Source organism: Dendrobates tinctorius, unplaced genomic scaffold (genome assembly GCF_039654945.1).
Source record: "Dendrobates tinctorius isolate UK_male_01 unplaced genomic scaffold, ASM3965494v1 ptg000192l, whole genome shotgun sequence".
Lineage (NCBI taxonomy): Eukaryota > Metazoa > Chordata > Amphibia > Anura > Dendrobatidae > Dendrobates > Dendrobates tinctorius.
Window position 1 is genome coordinate 10,673,597 of NW_027361859.1, and position 26,208 is coordinate 10,699,804.

Below are 26,208 nucleotides of genomic sequence, written 5' to 3' on the forward strand. Positions count from 1 at the left end.
GGGCGGATGCCATCTCTCATGTACAGTGCTGTCATGGATCTGTAAAATCAAATTACTGGTAAGTAATCATCACTTTTACCCACTGTAATTCCTCCAACTCTCATAAGAACTCCTCTGCCACAATTATCCATGCAGTAATAAAGCTTTCTCTGACAAGGATTAGTAACAGAGGCCAGATTATGGAGGAAAAAGGAGTGGCTATCTGAAGACAGCTGTGAGCACAGGGATTTCCATTATGGACGATTAACCCCTGTTCTGCCTGAAGAAATAAATACACTTAAAATGAAGGAGGAGTGCTTCTCAGTGCTGGAGTAGGAGTAATCAGACGTACCGTTCTTCTGGCTCCACACTGTTGCGGTAACCCCATGTGACAAGAAGAAGCCGCAGTGTCGCCAAACTGGGACATGAGTTCACCTACGGAGAGCTGAAGATATATTGCCACAGCATGGAGTGTGTAGCACTCATCTAATGGAGGAGTACTAGTGAGGAGTCGTACCGATGCACCTCAGCCATTTAGGTCCTCACAAATCATCTGTAGCCGTAGTGACACATCTCAACCTGTATGGTCCCCACAGGAGATGATCGACTTTGCCATAATGGTTTGCTGGACTGTTGTAGCTTGTAACAAAAGTTATGTATCACCACTTGTAACCGGAAAGTTCCTGACTCTGCATAATGCAGAAGAAGCATTCATAAAGTGCTGTACCTGCTATCTGATGTATATACTTCTCATCAAGTTCTTCTTAATTAACGTATATACTTGAGTATAAGCCGAGGCCCCTAATTTTGCTACAAAAAACTGGGAAAACTTATTGACTCGAGTATAAGCCGAGGGTGGGAAATGCAGCAGCTGCTGGTAAATTTCAAAAATAAAAATAGATACCAATAAAAGTAAAATTAATTGAGACATCAGTTGGTTAAATATTTTTGAATATCCATATTGAATCAGAAGCCCTATATAATGCTCCATACAGTTCATGATGGGCCCCATAAGATGCTCCATAAAGGTTGATGATGGGCCCCATAAGATGCACTATACAAAATATGCCCATATAATGCTGCACAAAAGATAATGTTGGGCCCCATAAGATGCTCCACAGAAAAATATGCCCCATATAATGCTGCACAAAGGTTAATTGTGGCCCCATAACGTGCTTCATAATACAGTATGCCCCATATAATGCTGCACAAAGGTTAATTGTGGTCTCATAACGTGCTCCATAATATAATATGTCCCATGTAATAATGCTGTTGCTGCGATTAGAAAAAAAAAGACATACCTCTCGTCGCTGGGTCCCAGGTGACGGTGTTCTGAGCAGGCGGGGACATTGGCGCGCTATGAGAGCCAGGTGCCGGTGTTGCCACTTGCTCAGGCCCCTGGCACTGGCTATATTCACCTGTCCCCGTTCCACTGCCACGCGCTGTGAGTATGTGTCATTTTTTTTTAATCACAGGGACCGTGACTTGTGTATAAACCGAGGGGATCTTTTTCAGGGGGCTGAAAAATTTGGCTTATATACGAGTATATACGGTAAATAAAAGTATATTTTTGGACTTTGGTCTCCCTCATTCATCTCAATAACATCTGGTCCAGGCCTGCCAAGTACAACAGAAGCATGCAGTCTGTAGAGTCAGGAGATATATACATGTACAGGTCTGGCAAAAATTAAGAGACCACTGCAAAATTTTCAGTTTGTCTGATTTTTCTCTTTACAGGTATATTTTTGAGTAAAATGTAAATTGCTCTTTTATTGTATAAACTACTGACAACATGTCTTCGAATTTCCAAGCACTAAATTTTGTAATTATTTTCAAAAAATGAGAAATGGTCAAAATAGCAAAAAAAAATGCAGCGCTTGCAGACCTCAAATAATGCTAAGAAAACAAGTTCATAATCATTCAGAAACAACAATACTAATGTTTTAACTCGGGAAGAGTTCGGAAATCAATATTTTGTGGAATAACCATGATTTTTAATCATGCGTCTTGGCATGCTTTCCATCAGTCTTTCACAATGCGTTTGGGTGACCTTATGCCACTACGGGTACGAAAATGTAAGCAGTTCTTCTTTGTTTGATGGCTTGTAACTATCCATCTTCCTGATTTAGCGAATCCAGCTTTGAGCAGGGGGTTGGACCAGATGGCCCAGGAGGTCCCTTCCAACTCTACGATTCTATGATTCTTGATTACATTCCAGAGGTTTTCAATGGGGTTCAGGTTTGGAGATTAGGCTGGCCATGACAGAGATTTGATGTGGTAGTCCTTCATCCACACATTGATCGACCTTGCTGTGTGGCATAGCGCATTGTCCTGCTGGAAAAACCTGTCCTCAGAGTTGGGGAACATTGCCTGAGCAGGAGGAGTCAACTGATTTTACAGGATAACCTTGTATGCGGCTTGACTCGTAAGTCCTTCGCAATGATTAACCTGTCCAATTCCCGCCTTGCTGAAGCATCCCCAGATCTTCATCGATCCTCCAACAAATTTTACAGTGGATCCAAGACACTGTGGCTTGTACCCCTCTCCAGGTCTCCTTCTAACCATTAGATGACCAGGTGTTGGACAAAGCTGAAAATTAGACTCAGCAGAGAAGATTACCTAAATCCAGTCCTCTATAGTCCAATCCTTATGGTCTTTGGCAAACTTCACCCTGGCTCTCCTTTGTTTCTCATTGATGAAAGGCTTTTTTCTAGCTTTACATGACTTAAGCCCTACCTCTAGGAGCCTATTGCGATCTGTTCTTGCTGTGCACTTGTCAAGTAGCAGCTAGATAGCGCTGCCACTAGAGGTGACAGGGGCAAGTTACCAGCGTGGGGAAAGTCTACTCACCGCGGTGGGACCCAGGAGCGCAGCGCTGGCAAAGATAGACAAGCTGCAGGACCTGCGGGGAAGGCGGAGCGTTGGTGAGAAGCCTGAGATCCGCAGGACCTGCGGTCACGTGACCGAGAGAAGGTGGGTGGGGCCACCGACGAGCTTTAGTAACGCTAGCAGCTGTGCTGGAACTAATGTGGCTCAGAGAATTACAGTGGTCAAACAAGCAATCAGGTCACACACGGAGTGGGCGGCGAGGTACAGGAGAGATGTACAGAGGGAGGTCAATAACGTAGCCAAGGGTCATACACAGAACGGGCAGCGAGGTACAGGAGGGGTATTCCAAGAGAGGTCAAAATAGCGTAGCCAAGGGTCATACACAGGACAGGCAGCGGGGTACCAAATCAGCAGACAAGAGACGTTAACTGTGACAGGACTGAATCAAACACCAGGCAAACAACAACGATTGGCATGAAGCACAGACAGAGCAGGGTCAGGCACACTCAGCTAGGAGTATAAACGACAGAGGAGGGCTCTACCATGAGGCCATAAAAACCCTCCCTGGATCCACAGAGAGGCTTTCCAAGTTAACCCTTAAACACCCTACCCTGAAACCTCAATAAACCATGACAGCACTTCACCCCAGCTGCCATTTGCCATTCCTTTTGTAGGTCTCTTGATGTCATCCTGCGATTGCTGAGTGACATTCAAATAAGATGACGGTCATCCCGGTCAGCGGAGAGTCGTTTTTTGCCCTCTGCTGGTCTGTAGCTTTGTTGTCCCCAATGTCTGCTGCTTGACCTTGTTGTAATGGACTGCCATCTTAGAAATTTTAAGGATGGAGGCAACATGATGCTCACTGAATCCCTCTGCTATTAAAAACAGAATTGAGCCCTACTTTTCCTCACTCAAGACTTTTCTTTTCAACTCCTATGGCTTGGTTAAAAGTTATTTTTTCATTCCTATTACTTTTGGGATATTACTAGCACTTGTTTTTCCATCCAGCTTGTCCTATTGCAGGAGGATTGTGAACAGGGTGTTTTATACTTTCCCTTAAATAAGATTTTGTTCAGGTGATCACCTAATCAGAAGGACATTAACTAGAATGTGGTGGAATTCAACAGACACTTGAATGGAATGGCTGTCAGACATTTTGAGAAGCTGATGTTTGTAAAACTGTGCAGTGGTCTCTTAATTTGTACCAGAGCTGTATGTATGTGTGTGTATATGTGTATGTGTGTGTGTATGTATGTGTATATATATATATATATATTGTAGGGATTTGACTCGCTTAGGTGCAGCGGGAGACAATCATGAGGCACGTTCCTTTAAAATTTCACCAGGTTTATTACTCCATAAACCATAGACAGTATAACACTGAAATGTAACCTTCACTTCAGGCAAAGGAACAGAAATGTCCGTGGCTTCAGACTCGGACTGAGAGTCTCAGCACATGCTGGGAGCTGTAGTCCTCCCCATATACACTCTCTGTAGTGTCCCACCTGGACACATGGAAGTCTGTCCACACTTAGACAGACTCACTCTCACACTCTCTCACATGTGCCAAACACCTCAATTACATAGCCCTGTAACCACACCCACAGGTGATCACATGGCTATGACATCACTAAAGGTTGTATAGACACACACAGGCTTCCCTGACACAGTGTAACAGAAAGATCAGCAGTACCTCTGCTGATCAATACACCCTGGAGCCTGCATCCCAAGGCCACCCACCTTGAGACCCATAATGGTCATTTAGGACCCTGCTCCTGTTACCACACTGAATGTGCCTGTACACCCGTCCTGGGACACCCACACAGCGCCCCCTAGCTGACATAGTGGTAACTACACCACAATATATATATATATATATATTATATATATATATATATATATATATATATATATATATATATAGTACAGACCAAAAGTTTGGACACACCTTCCCATTCAAAGAGTTTTCTTTATTTTCATCACTATGAAAATCGTAGATTCACTCTGAAGGCATCAAAATTATGAATTAACGCATGTGGAATTATATAATTGACAACTGAAACAACAGTTGTGAAACAACTGAAAATATGTCTTATTTTCTAGGTTCTTCAAAGTAGCCACCTTTTGCTTTGATTACTGCTTTGCACACTCTTGGCATTCTCTTAATGAGCTTCAAGAAGTAGTCATCCGAAATGGTTTTCACTTCACAGGTGTGCCCTGTCAGCTTTAATAAGTGGGATTTCTTGCCTTATAAATGGGGTTGGGACCATCAGATGTGTTGTGCAGAAGTCTGGTGGATACACAGCTGATAGTCCTACTGAATAGACTGTTAGCTGCTTTTTTCTTGCTATAATACAAATTCTAAGTAAAGAAAAACGAGTGGCCATCATTACTTTAAGAAATGAAGGTCAGTCAGTCCGAAAAATTGGGAAAACTTTGAAAGTTTCCCCAAGTGCAGTGGCAAAAATCATCAAGAGCTACAAAGAAACTGGCTCACATGAGGACCGCCCCAGGAAAGGAAGACCAAGAGTCACCTCTGCTGCAGAGGATAAGTTCATCCAAGGCACCATCCTCAGAAATCGCAGGTTAACAGCTGCTGAGATTAGAGACCAGGTCAATGCCACACAGAGTTCTAGCAGCAGACACATCTCTACAATAACTGTTAAGAGGAGACTTTGTGTAGCAGGCCTTCATGGTAAAATAGCTGCAAGGAAACCACTGCTAAGGACAGGCAACAAGCAGAAGAGACTTGTTTGGGCTAAAGAATACAAGGAATGGACATTAGACCAGTGGAAATCTGTGCTTTGGTCTGATGAGTCCAAATTTGAGATGTTTGGTTCCAACCACCGTGTCTTTGTGCGACGCGGAAAAGGTGAACGGATGGATTCTACATGCCTGGTTCCCACCGTGAAGCATGGAGTGGGGGTGCTTTGATGGTGACACTGTTGGTGATTTATTCAAAATTGAAGGCATACTGAACCAGCATGGCTACCACAGCATTTTGCAGCGGCATGCTATTCCATCCGGTTTGCGTTTAGTTGGACCATCATTTATTTATCAACAGGACAATGACCCCAAACACACCTCCAGGCTGTGTAAGGGCTATTTGACCAAGAAGGAGAGTGATGGGGTGCTACGCCAGATGACCTGGCCTCCACTTCTCCAGATCTGAACCCAATCGAGATGGTTTGGGGTGAGCTGGACCGCAGAGTGTAGGCAAAAGGGCCAACAAGTGCTAAGCATCTCTGGGAACTCCTTCAAGACTGTTGGAAGACCGGTGACTACCGCTTGAAGCTCATCAAGAGAATGCCAAGAGTGTGCAAAGCAGTAATCAAAGCAAAAGGTGGCTTCTTTGAAGAACCTAGAATGTAAGACATATTTTCTGTTGTTTCACACTTTTTTGTTAATTATATAATTCCACATGTGTTAATTCATAGTTTTGATGCCTTCAGAGTGAATCTACAATTTTCATAGTCATGAAAATAAAGAAAATTCTTTGAGGTGTGTCCAAACTTTTGGTCTGTACTGTATACATACTGTGTGTGTATATGTGTATATATACACTCACTGGCCACTTTATTAGGTACACCTGTCCAACTGTGTGTTAAGACTTAATTTCTAATCAGCCAATCACATGGCGGCAACTCAGTGCATTTAGGCATGTAGACATGGTCAAGACAATCTCCTGCAGTTCAAACCGAGCATCAGTATGGGGAAGAAAGGTGATTTGAGTGCCTTTGAACGTGGCATGATTGTTGGTGCCAGAAGGGCTGGTCTGAGAATTTCAGAAACTGCTGATCTACTGGGATTTTCACGCACAACCATCTCTAGGGTTTACAGAGAATGGTCCGAAAAAGAAAAAAAATCCAGTGAGCGGCAGTTCTGTGGCCGGAAATGCCATGTTGATGCCAGAGGTCAGAGGAGAATGGGCAGACTGGTTCGAGCTGATAGAAAGGCAACAGTGACTCAAATTGCCACCCGTTACAACCAAGGTAGGCAGAAGAGCATCTCTGAACGCACAGTGCGTCGAACTTTGAGGCAGATGCGCTACAGCAGCAGAAGACCACACTGGGTACCACTCCTCTCAGCTAAGAACAGGAAACTGAGGCTACAATTTGCACAAGCTCATCGAAATTGGACAGTAGAAGATTGGAAAAACGTTGCCTGGTCTGATGAGTCTCGATTTCTGCTGCGACATTCGGATGGTAGGGTCAGAATTTGGCGTAAACAACATGAAAGCATGGATCCATCCTGCCTTGTATCAACGGTTCAGGCTGGTGGTGGTGGTGTCATGGTGTGGGGAATTTTTTCTGGGCACTCTTTGGGCCCCTTGGTACCAATTGAGCATCGTTGCAACGCCACAGCCTACCTGAGTATTGTTGCTGACCATGTCCATCGCTTTATGACCACAATGTACCCAACATCTGATGGCTACTTTCAGCAGGATAATGCGCCATGTCATAAAGCTCGAATCATCTCAGATTGGTTTCTTGAACATGACAATGAGTTTACTGTACTCAAATGGCCTCCTCAGTCACCAGATCTCAATCCAATAGAGCATCTTTGGGATGTGGTGGAACGGGAGATTCGCATCAGGGATGTGCAGCCGACAAATCTGCGCCAACTGTGTGATGCCATCATGTCAATATGGTCCAAAATCTCTGAGGAATGCTTCCAGCACCTTGTTGAATCTCTGCCACGAAGAATTGAGGCAGTTCTGAAGGCAAAAGGGGGTCCAACCCCTTACTAGCATGGTGTACCTAATAAAGTGGCCAGTGAGTGTGTGTGTATATATATATATATATATATATATATATTTATTTATTTATTTTCCCCTTGTGAGATTGAGGGGCCTAATTCCAGCTTTTCCTGTTGGACCTGTGATTTCTATCTACACCACTGTGTATAGGATAATAAAGTGTAATAAAGTTGTTATGGACCAACATTGTGCAGTGACTCTGTTTTCCTTATAGTGACAGATATTTCTTGTTGCTAAAACTGATTTCTTTATTTTAAAACTTTTTTTTTAAACCTTTTTAAACATCTCTCATTAGTGCGATCAAACAACATACAAGCCTGTGATTTCTCCGGTGATGCACTGTACTACTGTAGTGCCGTGTATCGTCACTGCCTGTCAGTGTAATACTAACGGCCCCATACACATGAGATAAGTGTTGGCTGAACGGTCATTTGGCAGACGGGTATCTCTCCCGACTCCCCCATATACACATATATTCCAGCTTGCTGTGGTCTGTATGAGAGAGTCGCCTCCAGACTCCTCTAGCGGAGGATTATCTACAGGAAGAACTAACGGATTAGCCTCTGAAATTCAGGATGCCAGATCCTTCTCTGCGCTGACATCATCTGTCGGGAAAAATATGAAAACCTGGCATTCAGCTTAATGCTGTGAGAGATAATTTTAATTATTTTCCAAATTGTAGTACTGAACAGAAAACGTTTTGGTCACCCGGACCATCATCAGTTAGTACTGTTATGATTAAAAGGTTTCCTAAGGACGCTTTTAAATAGCCGGATGTGTCTGCAGTCAGTGGCTTGTTTAGCATATGTCCGCCGTCTGAATGAAGAGGAAAAGTGCGTGTGAGTCCTGTTAGTCAAGCGGTGGATACTGCATCACAGGATGACTCGCACGCGCTTTTCCTCTTCATTAAGACCTCTGACAAAGCATAATAAGTTGAGTGCCAGGTTTTCATATTTATTACTACACGGTTTGTGAACCTTCCTCAGGCACTCTCCACAGTAGTGTTCACAAGTGTTTCTTATCATCTGTCGGGAGGTATGAGGGCTTTAAAAGGTAACTTATTGGTCGCTGTATATCTTGTCTGTTTCTATGAATTGTTGGAGCCAATTTTCTTTGGATATCTTATTTTTTCTGGCGTTCATGGAGACTTTGGCATCAAATAACTACTGTCGTGTTGTTCTTATAAAAAAGCTTTTATAAAAGCCTCAAACTTCTGTGTGTGACTCAGACCTGAGATGTAACGTGATAGAAGATTACAGTGCAGGGAAGACGGGAAACCTTCATATAGACGGTGGAGTCAGTGACGGACTCTGGCCAAATATGTTTCTAGAGCCGTAGTAGAAGATGAAGATGTCGTCCTCATCATGAAGTAGTTATTTCTCCTGTCCTGTGTAATGAATATCTCCTGCAGTATTGCTAATGCCGATTCCAGTGTCGGGAAATGAGACGAGAATTAGCGTTATGGAAGATGAGTCTATGAGAAACGTATTCAGCTGCCGACTCCGAGGAAGAAACTGCTTGTTGTCTGTGGCCTAAATATATAGGTTTTATTAGTAGATGTAAAGAAGAAAACTAAATACTGTAAAATAATAAATCTTCTGATATGTTTCCCTTATTATCTCCAGTAATTGTATTATTACACTGGATTTTTATGATGTTACATCGGCTCATCTTCTTCTCATTCAGGTCTCTACAATATCGGATCCTCTCAGTGAAGATCTTCTATATAAGAGAATTTTCCTGATTTACTTCTCAAGGATGAATATGGACAGAGACAAGATGGCGGAGAGGATATTACACCTCACCCTAGAGATCCTCGTCCGGCTTACTGGAGAGGTGAGAGATTGTGATGACGTCACATTACATCATTCTTATCTATGGGAATAACAGATGGACAGAACTCACTCGCAGGCGTGCCTCTCCTGTCGCCGTCTCCGCATGGGTCTTCCCAAGGTCACTTCCCCTGCAAAACTTCCAGCATACTTTTTGGTTTCACTTGATTTTTGCTGGGCATCAGATGGCAGCCTCTCCTAATCAATGGCACCTCCTTCAAGAGTTCTCAAGATATGTCATGGCTGGAGAGGTGAGGACTCTGGAAATGTCTGTAGTGAGATTTATTAGTGTGTCTCTCCATAACCAGGATTACACAGTAGTGAAGAAGACCTCTAGTGAGCGCTGTCAGGACCCTGTGTCTGAGGGATGGGAAAGACCTCTGAGGCCATTCACAGCGCCTCCACCTCACTCCCTGATACATGAGGACATCAATGACCAGAAGATCCTGGAACTCATCTACAAGATGAATGAGATGCTGACTGGAGAGGTGACACTGCTGGGAATCCTGGGATATTATACAGTAATGCAATGAAGTGATCGGGGGATGACTATCATTGTTTGTGCTAGGTTCCTATAAGGTGTCAGGATGTCGCCGTCTATTTCTCCATGGAGGAGTGGGAGTATTTAGAAGGACACAAAGATGTGTACAAAGACGTCATGATGGAGGTTCCCCAGCCCCTCACATCACCAGGTAATAGGACTAAATACACAAGGCCTATAATTATCTGTATTTAAAGAATTAATTTAGTCCCTGTGTTTGTTTCCTCCAGATCTATCCAGTAAGAGGACAACACCAGAGAGATGTCCCCATCCTCTTCTTCCACACGACTGTAAACAAGAAGATCCCAATGTTCCTCAGGATCATCAGGTAGATGGATAGAAGGTGTCATGAGATCTCCCCTATGATGTGTAGATGGCTGTGAAGGTCTTGTGCTCAGTCTTGTTTTATCCACCAGTATTATATGTTTTATACTTGTGTAATGAGAGCAGTGGAGATGGCAGGATTAGAGCTGATCATACAGGTGACTTCTCATCTGTCAGTGACTTTTACAATATTTGTTTCAGGGTGAATATCTGACCCATATTATTACTACAGAGACATATGTGAGGGGTGATGAGCGGTGTAAAGAGGAGATTCCTACATATGACTACCCGGGTGAGTAGTAACTACTAAACACAGAAAAGTCACATATTCTTCTCAGTCACCGGCTGTGGCTGCTTTATCAGTGGTGTAGTCCGGCTGTATCATAATTTTGTGTTCACCATTTTGCCGCTGGAGCACAACATTTTCTTTCACCCATAACTGATCAAATGATTTTGGACATTGTAAGACAACCTGCAGGACCCCCTTACGTAAATTAGAAATCACTGACTGTTACCTGTATCTGTAAACTACAAAGTCAAATGACAGCAAGCGTAGAATGTGCTAACAAGTTAGAAAATCTTTCCAAATAAACTTTTATGATCGGCCTCTAAGAGCAGAACGAATATGTTCGAAATACGATCGCCAAACATAAATTCAGCACGGATATGGCATATTCAGATTCGTGATCGGGATAAGGAGCTAATTTTTGTCAAATCAGAAAAAATCGGTAACATAAGTTAAAAAGTGCCGGAATATATTTGCGTTGCCACTAAAGTATCTTCAGCACTTTGACTAGGATAGTGGTGGTGTATTATGAGCATGGGGCCCATGTTTGATGAGGGTAGTGGTTGAGGAGAGCTCAGAGTAGTGACTTGCTTGTAAAAATTTTTTCTAACTTTATGTGTGTGTAAGAAGGCGGCTGGGACCATCAATTGCCTTCTCGCTTCTTAATAAGGAACACCGCTGTTGCATCAGCTTTCTGATGTTTTCTAATGTTCTTGCAATGTGTAATGTGTTGTATATGTGCTCTTAATGTTTTACACTGTAATGTGAATGTATTTGTACATGTTTAGCTTAGGGATAGAGTACTTAGGGTTAAACAATTGGGAGGAGTTAAAAGGGAAACTGTGCAAAGCCTGTGAACTTAGAGAAAGGACTTCCTGCTCTTAGAGCAGAGCCAAAGCAGGCTTGCCCAGGGCAGGACATGCACCATAGCAGGGACAGAGGATTCCCCGGTCGGGGGGGATAAAAGCTGCCCTAGCTTGACGGGCGGCATGGACAGACACTGTCTTTTTGGGATCGTCCTCAGGAGAACTACGAGGTTCGGGATGAGGATAAGATCTGGTGCCATGCAACATACAGAGGCTGCAGGAAAAGTACAGGAAATATTGTCTTGTTTGCACTGTGTTCAGTAAAGTTGTTCAAGACAGTCAGTGGCGTGAAAATGGAGAGCGATGCCACCTTTTGTGGGCGTCATGGAAAGAAATTTGCACCGAAAGGAAAAGACTGTGGCCTGAGCCGAGGCCACAGCCCACTGTGATTAATGCCCAATCGAAATGGGTGCGGGCGAAGAAGTTTCAGCCTTTCCAGCAGAATGTGAGAAAATGGGTGGAGCAGCCAGAAGTGAATCCGCCCACAAACGGGAGGAGCCCAGAAGGATGAGACAACGTGTCGGGAGAGGGGACGCCATTGCCTGACAACATGCAGAGGTGAAGCATGTCCTTCCGCGGTGGCATCAGATGCCAGGACTGGAAGCTATCTGTGGTCCGGGCGGAGACAGGTTCCCTGCACTTCGAGACCTGTGGATGAGCAAGTGGGAGGTGTGGTACCCTTTTCGATGGTCAGACAAGCAGCCTGTCGAGGACAAGGATATCACTGGACTGGCTGAACTGGAACCGGACTGGAAAGCCCGGGAGGCTATTCTGAGAGGGGTCGTCGTGACTGTAGTTCCCTACTCATGCGGTTGCATGAAGAAATCGTCACTGGGCGCTGCAGCGGTGAGTAGCGAACCCGTGTCCGACCAGACTGTCCCATCAACTCCTACTGCCTCACCTCCCACAGCCCAGCCATCTTTGCCAACTCTCGTTTCTTCTCCCGGCGCCTACCGGGAGGAGTCCAGAGAACATTCTCCTGAGGAGGATCGGTGGATCCAAGGAGTGATAGAGGAGAAGAAAGGGCAAGAATACCAAATTGTGAAGGAGTCACAGCGCCCCGGCAGGGAAGCCTTGTCTACCCGGGTGACCAGCGGCGTTATCAGGTACTTTAACCCCACGAGGGGTTACGGATTCATTCTGGAGACCGGCACTGAAGATAAGGTATACGTAAATGCGGGTCAATTGCCTTTGAGGGTCCCATTCAATCGTGGGACTAAGTCACCATGGATAAGGAGCAAGGGCCCTGAGGGCCATATGCAGTGGCTGTAAGGATGGCAGTCAGTCTGGATGATCGCAGGAGTCCCAGTGTTGTAGGCGACTGACTACAGCGATCGCAGACCCTGCAGCTAGACAGCAGGAAGCGGCGCCTGGACAGAATGTGGCAGCCGCAGATGAATGACCAGAGCCGAACGTTCTGGGAGCCATGGAACCGCCGCTGGAGGGAGCAGGGAGTAGGAGAAATACTGGAGAATGTTCCTCCAGACGATCCTCAGCTTACACGTATATTGTGGTGCAGGGTCCAAATGCGTCCCACTATTTAACCAGTGGCCGCGTATAGACTGGTGCGGCCTTGTTTAATGTTGCTGTGCCGGTTGCACATGCTGGATGGAAGAGACTGTTCCACGTCTCTGAAAGGGCAATGACCCTATGTGGCAACAGGACTGGGTGTCAGTGGTGACCAGTGCGGTCACAAGCAAGGAACTTTTTGTCTGTTTTCTTTCCCTCTCCTCCAAGTTTTAGTTGCGCACGTTGTGCACCCCCTGCTAGGTTACGGGACTAGAACCTACAAGGATTAATCACTATGGACTATGAGTGTGGCTGCTTTAACGACTGAACTGTTTTTAACCTTGAACTTTACCCTTCTTTTAACCCTGGACTGTCCTCTGTTAAAAGCAGCCCACCAGAGTTTAAAGGCCCATGGTCTGCTCAAAGGAGGGATGGGAGAGATCTGTGCAGGAGGACCTGAGGTGCGAGCCAGGTCAGGACTATATGAACTGTCGTTACGTTGGCCATGGGGCCAGTATGTTTGTCATGGATTTTCTGCATTTGGACACCCGAAGCAGGAAAGGACTAGCCTGAGGGCCTAATCCTTTGCTGTGATATATGGGTTCTAGGAGCAAAGGGACCTGGGTCAGTCAGACCCACATTAAAGGAACTTGGACTCTTTGGTGTTGGGGCTCCAGCCAGGTGGAGCCGAAGTCACAGTTGAAAAAAAACTGTATTAACTTTCTTGATGTTTACAAATGCTAATTGTTTTTTTAAGTTTACAAGTGCCATCATTTTAGAAGGGAGGAGTGTAAGGAGGTGGCAGGGACCCTGAACTGCCTTCTCTCTCCTGAATAACAAACACCGGTGTTGCGTGCGGCTTCCTGATGTTCTTGCAATGTGTAAAGTGTTGTATATGTTCTCTTAATGATTTACACTGTAATGTGATTGCATTTGTACATGTTAGCGTAGGGATAGAGTACTATGGGTTAAACAGTTGAGAGGAGTTAAATTGGGGACATGCAAATCCTCTGAACTTAGAGAAAGGACTTCCTGCTCTTAGACCAGAGACCGGGCTGGCTTGCCTAGGGCAGGACATGCACCAAAGCAAGGCCAGAGGATTCTCTGGTCGGGGAAATAAAAGCTGCATTAGCTTGACTGGCAGCGTGGACAGACACTGGCTCATCGGGATCGTCCCCATGAGAACAACGGGGTTCGGGACCAGGATAAAAGCCAAGCAATATACAGAGGCTGCAAGGAAAGTGCAGGAAATATTGTCTGGTTTGCACTGTGTTTAGTAAAGTTTTACCTTTAGAGCAGAACTGTGGCTTGTGGTGTTTCCTGAGACATCGTCCCTTGCAACCAAAGTGACTATGTGCTGAAGGTAACTAACTGTACCACAAGACTGGGACTTCACCTTTCTTTTCATGTGCAAGGTGCCGGGGTGCTCACTGACTGCGGCATAGTAGACTTGCCCACGACTACCACCCCATGCCACCTTGTTACATGTGCACATTGCATGTAGCCAATCAGGTCACAGGAAACATCCACAGTGTCCTGACACAATGTCTTGTGTCATTGGCTGCTGAAATCACATGTCCTCTATATAAAGAGCGGACATCTTGTTTTAGCGCCATTTTGTCACTAGCACAGCGCAGAGATGCAGCTCCGGACACTGGGCCTTGGTGCTGATCGATTTTAGCTATATAGCTAGGCGGTTGTTTTTCCAAACTCGGACAGTTTAGATAACTAATGTCCTGTGTGGTTGTAAAATCGAGCTTCCAGCAGATTTTTTTTTTTTGTGCCATTTCTGAGGTCCGCAGACAAAGACAGCAGGGCACATTTAATAGAATTGTGTTGTGCATTGCTTCTATTGTGCTCCATGCATGAGTAGACCTTTCTAAATCTTATTTTGTCAGTTGCTTAACGTGATACAGCACGCCATATTCCTTGTCAGTGGCGGTGAAATTGATCTGTGTGCAGAGATATGCACAGTAAAAAAATATATTTTTGCCAGTTGCTAACATGATTCAGCACGCCATATCTCACCTTGTCATTTGGTGGCGGTAAAATTCAGCTGTGTGCAGAGCTCATGCAGAGTAAAAAAAAAAACACATTTTTTTTCCTGTTACTAAACGTGATGCAGGTCACCATATCCCACTTTGTCATTCAGTGGCGGTGAAATTGTTCTGTGATTTGACCTGTTACACAGTAAAAAAAAAAAAAAAAATTTTTGCAGTCGCTAACGTGATTCAGCACGCCATATCCCACTTTGTCATTCAGTGGTGGTGAAATGGTTCTGTGTGCAGAGATCTTGCACAGTAAAAAAAAATATTTTTTGCAGTTGCTAATGTGATTCAGCACGCCATATCCCACCTTGTCATTTAGTGGTGGTGAACTTTAGCTGTGTGCAGAGCTCATACAGAGTAAAACAAAAACATTTTTTCCAGTTACAAACGTGATACAACTCGTCCACAGTATAAAAAAATCTCATGTTTTCTGTTACTACCGTGCTACATAAAGCAGGCCACATTTTATATTTGAATTACTTTGGGCTGGTATTATGCTCCAGCCAGGAGTTCACATTTCACAGTATAAATTATTTGTGCTGATAGCGTGGTCTTTAAAGCATGCCACATTTAAGCATTAAACAGGGCTTGGAGCAGTATTTCTTGCTTAAAGTTTGATCAGTAACTGGTGGATAAGTGACAGGTGTAGTCCTGGTGCTCTGAGAGCTGTGCCAAATTCAGGCAACACAAATGAATGAGACCCAACTTGGATACCAAACATTTCCTAAAATTATGCGCAGATATCATCAATATGCATCAATTTCTATTTATTTATTTTTACACTCACTAAGGCTACTTTCACACTTGCGTTTTTTTGCGCTGCGCACCGTGCGCAGTGCAAACGCACATAAAAAACGCATCATGCGTTTGTGTGCGTTTTTTTGAGGGTTTGGGTGTGTTTTTTTAAAAATCGCATGCGTATTTTTTTTGCGCATATGTGCGCATTACCATGCGCATGTATGCGCACCCATAGACTATAATGGGTGTTTGGCTGTAAAAAAAAAACGCATTGCGTGCGCATGCATTTTTTGGGAGCAAGTCGGACGCACAAAAAATGCAACAGGATGCATTTTGTGCGCCCGAGCGCACACTACAAAAAAACGCATGCACATACAAACGCGTACAAACGCATGTGTATGCGCACCCATGTAAAAGATAGGGGAAAAAAACATGCGTTTTTTTGCGCAAAAAAAAAACAGCGCAAAAAAACGCAAGTGTGAAACCAGCCTTATATATCACCAATAATTCCACAGCGCTTTACAGACATTAATGACACTGTCCCCATTGGGTCTCAATCTAAGTTTCCTTTCAAGTGTGTCTTTGGAGTGTGGAAAGAAAAATGAGTACTACTAGAAAACCCTTTCAAACATGATAACATACAAACTTCTTGCAGATGTTGTCCTTGGTGGGGTTGGAACCCAGGACTCCGGCGCTGCAAGGCGGCTTGTGTTTTTGCATTGACGACTCAACGTTCCCGGGGTTGGAAGTCTATCACTGCGATACACACACTGTGCCTCACTTCTGTCTTGGGGGAAAACCTCAAGATTGTCTTGAAACACGTTTTGATACTGCAGCATGGATGCTTCCCTTTCCAGGGGGGAAGCAACTGGCAAAATTTACTTTTGTATCTAGGATCGAACAGATTGGCAACCCAGTAGTCAGAACAATTTTGAATCCTAACAACACAGGCAACAATCATTTTGCAGATAATGCTGCAAGCAGGTGCTCATGGGTCAGTGTCTTTCATGAGGTCCAAGTCCATAGTGTTTTGCTGACGGGATAACACTCAAGCTTGCTTCCTCCATCCCCTCCTGGCAACCACGGACAACAGAGAGGGAATCATTATCCTCTTCATCGCCTAACTGTTGCGCATCCATCACCTCTTCCTCCTCGTCGTTCTCCATTTGTTCTTCCCATGGCAAACCACCAGTGAGACAACAGGCCGAAACTTAGAGATATTGTTAACCCTTCCGCATCCTCCTCTGCTTTTTCCTCTTCCCCCGGGACCACCACCACCTCCTCAGTTCTGCGTTGTGCCAGGCTATGCAAAATGTCATATAGCACCAGGTCTTGAAGCTGCTGCCACAGTCGCAACATGTGCAGAGTCGAATTCTACGGTGTTGTCACATCGCATATCAATCAGTTAACCAGTAGGCCAAAAGATCTTTATACCAACTTAATGGTGTAATGGTGTAAGTGAGCACACAACGACAGAGGTTTCTGCAGCAGCGCATCCAGACTGGAACAGTGGCAAAGGAATTGCGGTACCATCAGATTGAACATGCGAGCCATGCAAGGCACGTGTGTGAGGTTGCCCACATAGGGCCACCACCAGGTTTGCACACGGCCTTCACTGGTTCCAGGTTCAGTGGAGACATCCATTTCTCAAACTCAGCATGGATATCTGTCCACAACTCTTTATCTGTATGACTGCGATCTCCAAGTCATATTAATTTAAACACTGCCTGATTGCGGTGAGCCCTGGCTGCACAGTACGGAGGTGGGGGGATTCTCTCTGCAGTGATGGGACATGTGTCTCATTAAGGCACAGGTTGAGAGCACAGATGGAGGCCCTAGAGGGGGTGGAGGAGGCAGAAGCACTGGAGGAAGTGTTAGAGGGCCTCTCCCCTTCACTCGACTTTCCTCTCTCCAGTCCATCCTTAATGCAGCTGCCAGGGTCATCTGTCTAGCTAATCACTACTCGGATGTTTACGCTCTTTGGCAGTCATTGTACTGGCTGCCCATACATTTTAGGATCCAATTTAAACTGCTTGTTGTTACCCACAAAGCTCTCCACAGAGCGGCACCCCCCTACATCTCCTCCCTCATTTCTGTTTATCAGCCTACCCACTCGCTACGCTCTGCAATTGACTTTCAACTAACCTCCACACTAATCTGTACCTCACACTCCCGACTCCAAGACTCATGAGTTGCACTAATTCTCTGGAATGCTCTACCCCAAGAAATTAGGACTAACCACAACTTACACAGTTTTAGGCACTCCCTAAAAACACATCTAATAAGCACGTGTACTTTGTCACCCCCAACTCATTGCAGATTTTGAGCTCTTACAGGCAGGGTCGTCATTATATTGCATTAATTATTGTATTATCATTAACTTTGCTATGACTGTTGTATAAGAACTGTGGAATTGTAAAGTGCTGCGGAATATGTTGGCACTATATAAATAAAGTTTATTATTGTTACTCTTATTAAATACAGAGGTTTGTCCAGTGAGCCCAGGTGATTCCATGACTTGGTGTCTAGTGACAGCACTGTCTAGTGCTTTAGTTCTCCATCACCTGGTGTGTAGTAGTTTAGTTCTCCATCCCTTGCTGTTTAGTACTTTAGTTCTTCAATTCCTGTTATCTAGTAGTTTAGTTCTCCATCTTATGGTATGTAGTGCTTTAGTTAGCCAACTTTAGGTATTTAGTAGTGTATTTCACCAAGCCCTGTTGTCTAGTAGATTAGTTCTCCTTGTTCTTGTGTGTAGTGTTTTAGTTCTCCATCGCCAAGCGCCCTGCAAGCCTTGGGGACTCCAAGATTTGTGGAGCAGCCCCTTCCCAGACAGTCCCCGCAGCCCACAGTCACCCAGTGCCTAGTCAGCAAGATGTAACCCCCCCCCCCCCGTCCATGCTTGCTTGTACAGGTGACAGTGTTGAAATGAACTCTGTCAGACAGAATTTTTCAGGGAACGGGTGATGTCTGTGATGTGCTGGTGTAGAGCAGGCACATCTTTCTTAGAGAAGTAATGGCGACTGGGCAACTGGTACTGGGGGACTGCCAAGGCCATTAGCTTTCGGCAACCGTCTGTAGCGACAAGGCGTAAAGGCTGTTTTTCCGAGGCCAACAAATTGGATTGGCCATCCAATAATCACAGAGCTCACAGGCCGTAAGTCACCCAGAACCACCCACTGTGATCTTTGGAGCGAAGCACCCTCAGCTGGCCGCTATCGTCCAGACAATTATACGATTGGGCGATGATCATCCGAGTCATGCAGCCTTTATCTACCCCCCATTTCCTCAAGATGGTTGGACCATCATTGTAAATAAGCACCTGTACTTTGTGTCACTCCCACCTCATTGTATATATATTGTAAGCTCTGAAGAACAGGGTCTTCATTATTTTTGCATTAATTGTGTGATTATCGTAAACTTTGTAACTTTTAACTGTTTTTATAATTATTAGTAAATTGAAGATGGTGAAGTTCAAGCTCTTAGCTTTGGCATGTGAAGGAGGAAACAATTTTTTTTACGTGAGCACAATTGCACCAACGAGGGCTAACTGCTGTGCTGACATAGGGTGGAGTAGGGTGAACACGACAAGCTGCTGGACTGTGAGAGAGGTGCAGGCAGAGATGTTACGGTAGATTGAGAAAGATGGGGTGTGCTTGGTATCTAAGATCAGTCAAAAACAGAAGGCATGTCCGCTTCCATATCAGCTCACAGGCTCTCACCCCGACTGTAGTGGGTAAACAAGTGGAGGTTCTGAGACCGGAGACCTATGTGACAACACTTGCCACGGTGAGGGAGGAGGAAGAATCAGAAGATACAGTTGATCGGGTGGTTCTAGTCTGCATTTTAATACAGTGAGATTCCCTGATTAACACATGTTGATCACACATGTGACAGTTCATGCATGAAGTAGTCAAATTCTTGCATTTTTTAACTCTACTCTGTTGTCTTTAACAAAGCTGGCAGATAACGTAATTTGTTTCATTTTTGACGGTCTTAAAAAAAGACCTGTTATGATTGAGTCACCGAGGAGGAAAAAAACAAAACACAAGCTCAGCCCAGAAAGTCAGAGAGGTTGGAAACTAGCGGATTGCAGACCCCTGTTCCTATCACACAACTAGCAGTAGCCGTGGAGTGTTCCTACGGTGATCCTAGACACCTCGTCACAGCCGGAGATCTACACAAGCCTAAAGAGAGAAAAGAGAAAAACTGACTGCCCCAGAGCAGACCCCAAAGCAATAGGCAGCCCGCAACATATAATGACGGTAAAGCAAGATGAAAACACTAACACAAATAGAAAGATAGGTTGAGCAAACGATGGGGCCCAAACTAACTAAAAAGGACAGGACAGAAAAGCTGCTGTCTGCAATCCGAGAAAACCCTGCCAAAAAATACTACCAACACAACTGATAAGCAAAAAGGACCCTGAAGTCACTAGACTTCAAACCCTATATCAGCAGTCAGAATATTCTGGAAGCAGAGCAAAAGAGAACACTGATCAAGGAAAAAGAATCCAGCACACCCCCGGCCGGGGATGGCTTAACTAAAAAAACAAGGTAAACAAAACCAAAACTAATAAGTTTTTGCTCTGCTATTGAACTTATCTTTGGGAAGCAGGAATCAGACTGGTCTCCAAGAATCCAGCAGAGAAATCACCAGCGACTCAGAAGGGCGCCGGCTGCCTTATATCCAGTCTGTAGTTCCCGTTACCCAGTCCCGATCCACCTGATCAGGTGTTTGGTTTCTTTCATCCAAATCATCCTCACTACCTTCCTTCACCAGAAGAGGGAGATCCTCGGACACAAAAGATGAATGAACAGATGAGCTCACAACAAAGACCCAAGCTAGGCAACTGCAGACCCACGAGCGCTGCTGGCCACTAACATATTTGGGGTTGAGGATGCATTGCTTGTCATAGTTGCATAACTCTGTGTCTGCAAGAAACTGCAACATAACCTCCTTGCCTTCCTCCTCCTCTGCTGATCTACGCAGCTGCATTCATCTGGGTTTACCCCAAGTGGGATCTACTACCTCATCGTCATCCTTTCTGTTCTCCCACTCCTCACTCTGAGCGTCACCCTCCTCCTCTTCCTGCCTTGACAGCACATCACAGTCCGTGTGCGCCTCAAGTATCTGAATCTCATCAGGATCACCCCCATCCCCGGGGTTAACTTCTGTTGATGGCGGTTTGGATTCTGCTTTGACCCTACTTCCTCTAGCAATGGATCAAACTGAAAAAAAAATTGGGCATCAGTGCAAATGATTTCCTCCTCTTGTGAATCTTTGGAGTACACTTCTGATGCCCATGGCATAGAATGTGTGAACAGATCTGCAGACTCAGCCATTTGTTATTCCCTACAGTCTGTTGGTTGGTTAGAGAGATGTGACATGGGGAAAACAAGATTAATTGGCGTGTCACCTCTGAGGACTGTACTGTGTATGATGTTAAAGTGGAGGAAGAGGAGCAAAGGCCACATGATGCAGCACTTGCCATCTACTGGAGCACATGTTCTTTCTGGACCTCATCTTCAAAGCGTACCGCTGTGCGGCTGCCAAAGAAAGGAGTGGAGTGGCCCGTCAAGTAATAGAAGCTGTAAAAATGCTGTGCAATTGCTCACTGCAGCAAAACAAACCAACTTCTCATCTCTCATACCTGTCTCACAATCATTAACAATTCAAGACTTTCAATTCTCTCCTCTGTCCACCAGCTCCACTCCCTCTCCTTTCCTCTCAGCTGAAGACTTTACCTCATTCTTCAAGCATAATACCACAAGATATGGCATCCTGCTATATGTGCATTTGTCATCAGACAGGGTTTTGGGAAGGCCATATCTTTTTTTAATTTTTTCTATGTTAGCTGTTTTGATATTAGTGTTAGGGACCTGCAAATTATGAGGAGCCTTGACGTGGCTTGCAGGCTCTATCTATTTTGGCCAAAATATTAGCCAATACCTCTTTTAATGTACTCATTGTATGCATTAATTTTTTGCACTTATCATATCATTTTTTGCAGGATGCAGCCAGGCCTCTTTTTGTTGGCTTGGTCTATTGGGGCGTCTGTCACTGTGTGTTGCATATTATAGTGCTGGAGCAGCCCACCTGAGAATACTATGGGCGTCACTGATGGGTTGCAAGCCAGACACTTTGCATCACACTTACATGTGTGACTGACGTCCTATGCAGGCCTTATCTATGTGCATTTTTTCTACTAGGCAGCCAACCCCTCCATGGTTTGGTAGGTGTGGGGTGGTTGTTTTTATCAGTAGTCTGCACATGAGCTGCCCCTTGCCTTTATTAGTGGAGGCCCGCTGTATCTTGCTATATGTGCATTTGTCATCAGACAGGGTTTTGGGAAGGCCATATCTTGTGGTATGAGTTTTTTTCATCATCTCCATTACCAGCGCCGCCTGCAGATTAAATAAATCCTGGTGACAGAAGCAGACATCGCAGGAGCAGATCCCAGAGGAGATGGGACACATCATTTGTAGAAGCCCTAATATGACAAAGTAACAGAAACCCCGAGCAGTAGAAATCCCCATAAAATTAATACATTTTGTAAATTATATCTCTCGATGAATTAATCCATAGGAATAGTGACTATTTTCACTCCACAGGTACTTTCCGCAAATTATTATGCAATGGATCTTGGAGAGTGAAAATTGCAATTTTGTAAATTAAGTGGGTTCTCCTCACTATATTGATGCCAAATACATGGAAGCTAATTGTGGTTTGGGCACACTGCAAGGCTCAAAAATGAGGCAGAGATTTGACTTTGGGAGAGCGGATATTGCTGGCTTGGTTTATGGAAGCCATGTTGCTTTTCAAGAGGCTTTGAGTCACATATAATGTGGACACCCTCTGTTTTTCCACTGACAGATGACGGACCTGAGTTGGGGTTTGTTTTTTGCTGGATGAGTAGAAGTTTTTATTGGTATTATTTTCACATACTTATCATTGTTTGGTGACTTTTTATTCCATATTTGAGAGGCAAAATGAACAAACATCCTATGAAGTTTTCTATTAGACTGTGAACTATCATTGTCTTGGTGAATAATTCAATATTTTACATAACTTGCCATTTTAATAGACAGTAAGTATAAATGTTAAAAAAATATAAAATTCATGGATATTTTATTCAAAAATAATAATTGGTTTTATTCTTGGCAGATTACTGTACCAGGAGATTAGAAGGACAGGTGACACCTTCATTTTCTAAATCAAATGATCTTGAGAACCCACAAGATACAATTGAAGTGAATGCCATTACTCCAGATATACCATCATCCCTTCACAGCAAAGACCTGTCATCTGGTTTTTTGAAACAGGTCCTGTCTTCTGATTCATTACCGACTACTAAGGAAAATGAAAGTTACAAGATAATAATTCAAAAACAAACTGCTCCTAAAGCAAAAAAGCCAGAATATGGAAATAGTTTTCCCCTAGAAATGTCTTTTCCAAAGAAATCAAATCTTATCAAACACCAAAAAATTAACACAATAGAGAATATATTTTCTTGTTGCAAATGTGGGAAATGTTTTAACAATAAGTCAAATCTTGTTAGTCACCAGAGAACTCACACAGGGGAGAAGCCATGTTTATGTACAGAATGCGGTAAAAGTTTTACAAAGAAATCAAGTCTTATCACACATCAGAGAACTCACATTGGGGAGAAGCCATTTTCATGTTCAGAATGTGGAAAAAGTTTTACAAAGAAATCAACTCTTGTTACACATCAGAGAACTCACACAGGGGAGAAGCCATATTTATGTACAGAATGCGGGAAAAGTTTTGCAAAGAAATCAAGTCTTATCACACATCAGAGAACTCACATTGGAGAGAAGCCATTTTCATGTTCAGAATGTGGAAAATGGTTTACAGAGAAATCAGGTCTTATCAAGCATAAGAGAACTCACACAGGGGAGAAGGCATGTTTATGTACAGAATGCGGAAAAAGTTTTACAAAGAAATCAAGTCTTATCACACATCAGAGAACTCACATTGGAGAGAAGCCATTTTCATGTTCAGAATGTGGAAAATGTTTTACAGAGAAATCAGGTCTTATCAAACATCAGAGAACTCACACTGGGGAGAAGCCATTTTCATGTTCAGAATGTGGAAAATGTTTTAGACAAAAATGGAGTTTTGTTATGCACCAAAGAACTCACACAGGGGAGAAGCCTTTTTCATGTTTAGAATGTGGGAAATGTTTTAATTGGAAATCCTGTGCTGTGGTACACCAGAGAACACACACAGGGGAGAAGCCTTTTTCATGTTCAGAATGTGGGAAATGTTTTAACCAGAAATCAGAACTTATTAGTCACCAGAGAATTCACACTGGGGAGAAGCCTTATTCATGTTCAGAATGTGGGAAATGTTTTATCCAGAAATCAGTACTTGTTGGTCACCAGAGAATTCACACTGGTGAGAAGCCTTTTTCATGTTCAGAATGTGGAAAATCTATTGCACTGAAATCAAATTTTTTAAAGCACCAAAGAATTCACACTAGGGATAAGCCTTTTTCATGTTAGGAATGTGGAAAATGTTTTACAAAGAAATCAACTCTTGTTACCCATCAGAGAACTCACACAGATTTGAAGTCATTTTAATGGAAAATGTTTTGTGAAGAAATCATCTCTTCTTAGTCACCAGAGTGCTCACACAGGGGTGAAGCCTTTTTTATATTCTTAATGGTGGAAATGTTTTACTTGGAAAGACACACTTTTAGCAAGAAAAAAATCTGCTCTTTCCTCCAGCCCCACACATATGTAATCAATTGTTGTAGGGCAAGAGAGGAAGGTACTGGGATCTTCACAGAGGCTGCACGTCCTGAGTGAGCATCTAAAGAACCCAACTAGCTCAAGGACCTTTCAGATCATGTAACACTGTTTTACATATTTTCAAAAGTTGTCAGGTTCAGTTGTGAAATGAGACATTTCTTAATGATTTTGATCTCCTGAATTCAAATCTGACAATGAAAATTTTTATTTCTCTCTTGTTCCTAGGATATCAAAGAATTTTCCTTTTACTGCTACATATAATTAATGCATAAAATATTATTACTTTTGCAAATATAAAAATGCAGAATATTTTGTGTGAGGAGCAGTTGCTAAAGACTATTGGACCAATGCATGTAGAACTGAATCCGCTGCTCTATGCAGACTTTTTCCAGCACAAAGCACCAGTTATGTCAGTCTTTTTGTTATGTTTTATTAGAAATTTGCTTGCTTGTCAGTTCAGACTCAGGAATCAATGTTTCCATTCACTGACAGTAAAGGCCCCGTCACACACAGCGATCTCGCCAGCGAGATCGCTATGTGTGACGGGGATCAGCGACCGGCCCCCCTGCCGGGTATCGCTGATCGTGCTCGGCCATTTTTTTGATCGCTGGTCTCCCGTTGGCCAGCATGCATCTCTGCGTGCGGCAGCGAGAGACCAGCGATCAGCGACGCTGGTTTCCAATGTAAACATCGGGTATCTAAGAGCCATGCGGCTCTTCAATACCCGCTGTTTACCCTAGATACCAGCGCACGCTGGTTTCCAATGTAATCAGCGGGTATCCAAGAGCTGTGCGGCTCTTAGTTACCCGATATTTACATTGGAAACCAGCGTGCATGCTGGATTCTAGGGTAAACAGCGGGTATCCAAGAGCCTTGCGGCTCTTAGATACCCGCTGTTTACATTGGAAACCAGCTCGCTCGCTGGTCCTGATCGCTGGAGGGGCTAACGATGTCCCAACGATCCCATCCATGTCGAATCATTGGTGGGATCGCTGGGACATCGTTATGTGTAACGGGGCCTTAAGGAGAGGAAGATGTGCTGATTGGATCTTATGTAAAGATAAGGCCAGACAGGAGATTTCTACAGGTCACACCATCAAGCAATCATTCTATTAATCTCATCAGTATCTCAGGGGACTGAAGCCATTGTTCTCCCAGCCACTACATCCATTGTGTAAATGGGGATAGTAGACCCAGGAGAGCCTTCATCACAGGGGTCTCACAAGCAATCCCATGTGATGGGTTTCTAGAATATTCTTCATTTTTTGGGCTCAAACCAATGTTTAAGGTGGAGGGTGTGAACATTTCTGCCCATTCAGGGGGCATATCCCAGAGAGAGCGGAAAAGAAGCCACATGTATAGTCGACGAATTTGTGGAGTGATGTCGAGGGGCGATGATCTATCACTGAGGTCCTGGAGCACATGGATGGATGGCCTATGGAGTTTGGAGATCGGTTGTTGGTTGGAGAGGTGCTACTTGCTATGGTTGTGATATCCGTCATCTGGAGGAATATAGGCTGACTACACACCATACTGGTGAGAGATGTGAAAAGCTGTGGGCCAACCAAAAGTTTTGAGACAGTGGGGATCACCTGATACGGGGGCAGTGGAACTACCGGTCCCGGGTTGAGTACTTGTGGACTGAGGACATTCTATTTTGGCCATCTACCTGGATTTGCTGTATAACCATGGTTGGAAGAAATAAAGCTAGCTGCATCGTTAA

General features: G+C 44.1%; 1 pseudogene; it reads left to right on the forward strand.

Moving 5' to 3' along the window:
* Positions 1–26,208, forward strand: LOC141055840 (uncharacterized; annotated as a pseudogene).